Source organism: Echinops telfairi, unplaced genomic scaffold, assembly GCF_000313985.2.
Source record: "Echinops telfairi isolate 266 unplaced genomic scaffold, ASM31398v2 ScPeMD7_655;HRSCAF=1070, whole genome shotgun sequence".
Lineage (NCBI taxonomy): Eukaryota > Metazoa > Chordata > Mammalia > Afrosoricida > Tenrecidae > Echinops > Echinops telfairi.
In genome coordinates this window covers 18,064,416-18,071,756 of record NW_022104553.1, presented here as the reverse complement: position 1 = coordinate 18,071,756, position 7,341 = coordinate 18,064,416, and positions in this window count along the sequence as shown.

Here is a 7,341-nt window from a genome sequence, read left to right as displayed (position 1 = left end):
CCTCTTGTCTCCCATCTCCACATGGACCACCAAGCGGGGCTGAGGGGAGCATGCTACCATAAAATGTGTCTGACTCCATTATTTCACTCTCTCTTCTATGTCTCTTATTCTCTATGACTTTATTATAATCTACACACATCTATTTTAACCGTACCACTGAGCCTATAGAACCCACGGTTACTCGTGGGGGGCTGGCCTCCCCCCACAGGACACTATGCTTGGTGAGGTAGAGCACTGTCAAAGAGGAAGACCCTCCACAGATGGACCGACACGGTGGCTGCAACAACGGGCTGACGCAGAGCGACACTTGTGAGGATGGCGCAGACCAGGGCGTTTCCTTCAGTTGTGCACGGGTCTCTGGGAGTCAGAACCAACGTGACAACGCCTAACCACAAGAATGTTTGCAGGCCTATGAGAGCGTAGGCGGAGAACAGCATCTGTGTGCGTATAAAGGGCTGTGTGCATTTAATAGGGCCGTGTGCATAGAAGACGGCATGTATGTTGGTAAGAATTTTCTGAGCACTTTATTCATGAAAAACCCCAAACTAGCAACAAAGTGTAGCACATTCATCAATGAAATGACACTCCCAGGGAACTTCTCAGCTCCAAACTCACGGCCATGGAGTCTGAGTTCAAGTCCTAGGGCTACAAGTTGGGCTGCTGATCGCAAGGCCGGCAGTTCATACCCACCAGATGCTCTATCGAAGAAGGCTGTCTGCTCCCATTAAAGACTTACAGCCTCGGAAAGCCCCCAGGGCCATTCTGCCCTGTGCTATGAGTTCTGCTCTGTGCTATAGGGTCTCTGTAAGGCGACTTCTAGAGTGCTGGAAAGGTTCTCTAATTTTAGCCTGGACGGTGGTGACGCTGAGGGATAAACCAGTTAGAGTTGAGTTGACATTGACTCATGGCAACTCCATACGGGTCAGCATACAACTGTGCTCCATAGGGTTTTCAGCGGGGGATTGTGGGGGGAACCAGGTCACCAGGCTTTTCTTCTGAGGTGCCTCTGAGTAGATCCAAACCACGACCCTCTGTAACAGAAGTACCGAGCCCAGGAACCACCTGTGTCACCAGGAATTCCTATACCACAAACTTAAAGAAAAGAATGTTGAGTTGTGTTAGGCTGGGTTGACTAGAAAATCAAATCCAGACGCATTCGCATAGGTATAAGAGAACTTTATATCAAGAAGTTATTATATATTAAGAAAATATCGCAGCCAGCCCAGTTCAACTCAAGTCCGTCAGTCCGACACGAGTCCATAAATCCCTTTGCAGACTTACACAGTCGCATGCAATGATGCAGAATGAAGATCACAGGCCAGTGGGTTCCAAGTTGTGAGGATCGAATGGCGGTCAGCCAGGTCAGCCAGCAAGAAGGTGAAGGCAGAGAGAGGAGAGGTTCCCAGGACCCTCCTTATGAGAAGGCCACGCCCCCAAGGAGGCACCATCAGGCTGTGATCTGATTGACAGGCTAGACTCCACCCCTACACTCTTAGGGATCGTCAAGTTGACATGAAATTATCTAACTGCCCCATGAGCCAATTCCAACGCACGGCAACCCCAGGGGTCACAGAGTAGACCTGCCCCCGTGGGTTTTCTTGGGAGCTCAGTGGCAGTGTACTGGTTTGTGGGTTGGGTTGATAGCTGTAAAATCAGTCATTGAAGCCTGCCATGGGAGAAAGAGGAGTCTGCTTCCGTAAAGATCTACATCTTCCGGGAACCTTAAGGGGACAGTTGTACTCTGTCCTATGGGGTCGTTCTGGGTCTGAATCAACTGGATGACAGTGGGTTGGAATCTTTATTGAAGGAAATCCTTCTTCTTCAGCATCAACGTTTGAACCGGATTTGACCTGTCAACCCTTAGGCTAGTCAGTGAGGTGTGAATGCCAAGAGTCCCTGACCTGTGCACCTTTGATGGGCACCTTCTACTCTATGTAAGTGAGATGTCTCTTTAGAAAACAAACGAGTCTCCATTGGAGATTTGAGGAAAGGGACCCCTAGGCGCCTCGTCCCAGAGGCACTTCTGCTCTGTTTCCATTCACTCGCTGCACGTTCTACTTCTTTCTTGGGCTTCAGGTCTTTTTCCTCTGCTTATGTCTTCACAGATGAGTACACACAGTTGTCAAGAGGCTGCGTGCTGAGATCGGAAGCAGCCTGCCGTAGGGCTCTTGTGTCTAGCTCAGCGTAAGTCACTGCTGGGAGGTCAGCATTTGAAGCCTGGGATCCATCAGCCTGAAGTTGAGAGAGGAGAAAGGAATTCAGGGAGGAGTCTTTGGGGTGTCTACATGTGAGCCTGTGGCCCGGGCCATGATCTTTTCTTCTTGTTTTTAAAAAATCATTTTTATTGGGGGCTTTTGCACCTCTTATCACAATCCATACATCCATTGTGTCAAGCACATTTGTACCTATGTTGCCATCATCATTCTCAAAACATTTTCTTTCTACTTGAGCCCTAGGTATCAGCTCCTCATTTTATCCCTCCCTCCCCTCACCCTCCCTCTCTCATGAACCCTTGATAATTTATAAATTATTTTTTGTATGTCTTACACCGACCGCTGTCTCCCTTCACCCACTTTTCTGTTGTTTGTACTTCTGGGGGTGGTGGTGGTGGTGATGTTACATGTCAATTATTGTGATCGGTTCCCCCTTTCTCCTAACATCTTCTCCCTACCCTCCTGGTATCGTTACTCTCATGATTGTTCCTGAGGGGGTTATCTGTTCTGAATTCCGTTTGTTGAGAGCTTTTATCTGTTGCAGTGTACATCCTCTGGTCTAGCTGGGTTTGTAGAATTAGGATCATGATAGTGGGGGGCTGGGAGGGAGAAAGCATTAAAGAACTGGAGGAAAGTTGTATATTTCATTGGTAAAATACTGCACCCTGACTGTTGAGCCATGATATTTCCAATCACCTCATCTGCATGGGAGAGTTAGGCATTGCATAAGGAGGACCGCAGAAGAATCCATGTGTGTGGATTGTGGCGCTGGAGAAGACTATTGAAAATACCAAACATAGAAACTGCCCTGGAAGAAATACAACCATGTCCATTACCCTCCAGTCAATCCTGACTCATGACTCTATAAAAAGAATGGGATTCCTAGACCCAGGAGGAGATTTGTGACAAATGTCTTTCCCCACAGATAACAGGGAGAGAAGCACCTTCCTTTAGACTTGGTGCCCAGCTTCAGACTTCTAATCTCCTAAACGCTGAGACCACAATTTCTGTTTATTAAATCCATCCACTCATAGTATTTCTGTTACAGCAACACTACATAACTAAGACAAATAGGAACCTAAACGGCTGTGTAAATGTTTGCATCAAAGGCAAACATAATTAATTAAAATTATTAATTAAATTACATCTTTCAGCTAAGCAATTAAAAAAACACGGCCATCGAGGCCATTCTGATTTATAGTGACCACATGCAAGATTTCCAAGGCTGTAACTCTTTCCTGGAGCAGACAGCCTTACTCCTCTCTTGCTCCTGTGGAGTCGTGGATGGGTTTCAACTGCCAACCTTGCGGTCCAACGCTTACCTGGCAGGCCAAACAATACACGGGTCTAAAAGGGGACTAAGGACACAAAGAGGTAGGCACACCTCAGTTCAATGAACTGTCTGAGATCAAACGGGCGGCGTTTTCCGAGGACACAGCTCGGAAGGAAAGAAGGAGGGATGGAAACGGAAGACAAAGGCATAAGCGGGACACGTGAGCGTGCGTTGAGAGGGGACTGCAGTCAATGGCCTGAAGCAGAATGTGTGTGAGCTGTTGGTCGGCAAACGATCTGCTCTGTAAACTTTCACGCAGCTCACAATGAAGAGACCAAAATAAACAACTTAAGTTATTCATCAGCAAAAAATACGCAGGAAATTATAACACCTGGTCATAACCATTAAGAGAGAGAGAGAGAAGAAAGGGCACAGAGACCCACGCAGGTGGGGGCACACAGGTGCCGCAGGTGGATCATCAACGTACTAAGGGATGCCCAGGGCTGAAGACGAGGAAGGAATGGATGTGGTGAAGACCCTGGTGTGGATTTCTAGCCTGCAGAATCATAAGAAAACAAATGCCTGTTCTTCCAAATCACCCACGTGAGGTATTTCCACGCTAGCAGCATTGGTGTAGCGATTAGATTTTATGTCAACTTGAACCTGTGTGAACGTGTAGGGGCGGAGTTCAACTTATCCATCAGGTCACAGCCTGATGATGCTTCTTTGGGGAGTGTGGCCTTTTTATAAGAGAGGCCCTGGGAACTTCTCTCTCTTACTCATCACCCTTCCTCCTTGTTGGGATTTTGTGTCTGCCTCCAGGGGTAGGCCCATGGGGGGGGTGCTCAACCTGGGAGCTGCTGGTGCCCTGAGATGCTCCCACTGGCCTGTGCTCGATCTCCCTGCATCTGGCTTCCCCTTTCTGCATCATGAACCTGCAGCTACATGAGGCTGAAGAGGGCTCTGGCTGGCATCGGACTTACGGGCTTGAGTTGAACTGGACTGGGATGTCGTCTTGGTACAAAATTGCTTCTGGGTAGGAAGTTCTTTCTTCTGCATGTGTGAACATCACTGGTTTTGTTTCTCTGGACCACCCAGTCTAACACAAGCAGGTAACTAGACCAGCTGCCGTTGAGCGGACCCTGGTCTGTGGTGTTCCCTATCGGGGCCCCGTGTAGAGCTGTGCTCTGCAGGATTTTCAGTGGGGCTGACGTTTGGGGAGGAGGCGGCTGGGCCACATCACCTCTGGGTAAACTCGACAACCCCCAGTCTTTCAGTTAGCAGCCAAACGCCTAGACGGACGACACCACCCAGGGAGTTTGGCTCATTAAACTGTCCTGCTAACTCAGGTAGGAAGTGCGTGGTCTTCCCGCATTGTTGATAAAGAGGTACACTCAGAAAAGGGCAGTCATGGGCGGAAGGACCCACAGCCAGAAGACCAGGTCCTGAGACGCAGAGGGAGGTTTCAGGAGGGATGAGAGCAGAGGCCCAAACTAGAGGGGAGCGAGGAAGGGGCGGGAGGGGAATGACGGACGAGGAAACTCACCAAGGCCGGTGAGCTGTCCTTCACAGCCTCGGGCGCATCTGGGAGGAAAGATATTCTGTCACTGCTTCGTCCCTGGCCTCCAGAAGTCAGATCCAGACACACACACACATCACATGCATTCACACGCTCTAGACACACACACATGCCTGTACATGTACGCAGATACAGATGCATGTGCACACATAGGCGGGCACACTCCACATGTGTACACACATGCACACTCAACATACACCAGCACCAGGTACAAACATTTCTGCACAGGCATGCAGGCACAGACACACAGACACACTCCACATGCATACACCCATGCACCTATTCCATGTCCACACACCATTCACCCCACACACCAACACACCTACCTACATACAAGTACACTTACTCACCTGCACATATATACCCCCCACATGCATACACATGTGCACACTCGCCAGCCACACAACCACACACACATATATACACGCATACATGCATACACACAAACTCACACTCATACCCGCTCCATACATACACACACATACACACTCCACATATATACAGACCTATATACTCACCTACACATACATGGTCACACACCTGTGCATATACACACCTACATACATATACACACATCTACTTAATGTATATTCACTACACATGCTTCTTATGGCAAAGCAAATTTGCTTAATATGGCTCTGCGATCTCTGTCTTCACAACGCCCACCATAGGATTGGGTGGGGCCATGCAAATAGGGCACGGGAGATACTAGGAGAGGAGATTGGTCAGTTTTACAATTCCTCTGGGTATAAGATCCCAGAAGCAGAGCCGGAGACCCTGTGACCATCCAGAAAGAAGAGTCGCCAGTGGAGCACGTGAGAGACTCCTGCCGGAAGCAGCCGAGTGAGCAGAGGCACCGTGGGCATCGGAGGCTGAGGCGCTGAGACCACAGACAGAGCAGAGGATCAGCACCCACACCGTGGGGCAGAGCCCCTCCGGAGGACCTGAGAGAGGCATGCCCGCCCGCGTGGCTAAGGAGAGGCATTACAGACAGAAGAACTGTACCTGTAACATTTTGTAAACTATTAGCTCCCCTCTTAAATCCCGCAATCGTGAGTATTGACTCTAAGTTCTGGGTGGCCCTTGGAACCAATGATCGAACCCAGTGGAGAAGTGGAGTTGTCGTGGGAGGGATGATGATGTCAAAATACGGTTAAGGAATTTGGAGGGTGGAGGTGTGTGTGACCATGACCTTGTGGCAATTGGCCTTGTTTTTGCCTCTCTCATGAAGGCAGAGGCAGTCAGATGTGGCCTCAGTGCCTTTTTCTCACTTGTATACAGTGTGTACACACACATGCCCATACACATGCCCACTCACAACACACATAAATATATGTACACGCAATGGTGGTGTGTGCCCCCCACACACATAAATGTACATGCTCCCTTGAGCACATTTGAATGCCCATAGATCCACACACTCATAAACACACAAACGTGTGTACATGCACACCCCAAATATACAAGGCATGCACACAGTCACAAGCACACTCACCAAGCACATATGTGCATGTAACCCCACCCCACCACCACTTTATCCCCATGTTTACTTACCTGCCACTAGTTCTTCTCTTTCCTTGGGCGAGTTGGAGCTGAGACAGAGGAACCAAGTGAGGTGTTGGAGGGAAAGGAAATCAGAGAGTGAGCTCCAAACCACAGTAGCAGAGTCTGGAAGAACCCTCCAGACGATCGCCCTTCAGGCCTGGAAGTGAACTCACCCACCTTGCTCAGCTTTCAGCCAATCAGCTCAAACTCATTGCTGTTAGGTCAACCCCGGTCATAAAGACCCTGTACACAGGTCTGGAAGGGGAGCCAACCACCAGAGAGGTCCACACGGCTTTGGCAAATCAACCATTGGAGATCGAAAGGACAATCCAGGGACGAAGTTCAGAAAAGGAGGAAGTGAAACAGGAAACAGTGGGAGGAAGTGGGTGGGTGGCATGATGTGACTTTGACCGGTTGCCGTCCGTGAGGTGAAATAAAATGTGCATGAACTGTTGAATGCAAAGCGGATGGTCCGCTCTCTGCAAACTTACAGCTACTCCACAATACAAATTTAATTGAGAAAGAAAGGGAGAGACACTCCCCCTCAAACCTCCCCAGCCCACCCATGGATGGGTTGTGATTGGTAGGCAAAGCAAAATCACAACATAAAATCTTTGTAAATCAAAGACCCTCCCTCCTGACTCCCAGTTTGAATGCACCACCCTGGGGTCTTGGGGTAATTTAGAGTCGCAGGAAAGTCTTGAGAGCTGATGAGGAGGAAGTGGTTGGGG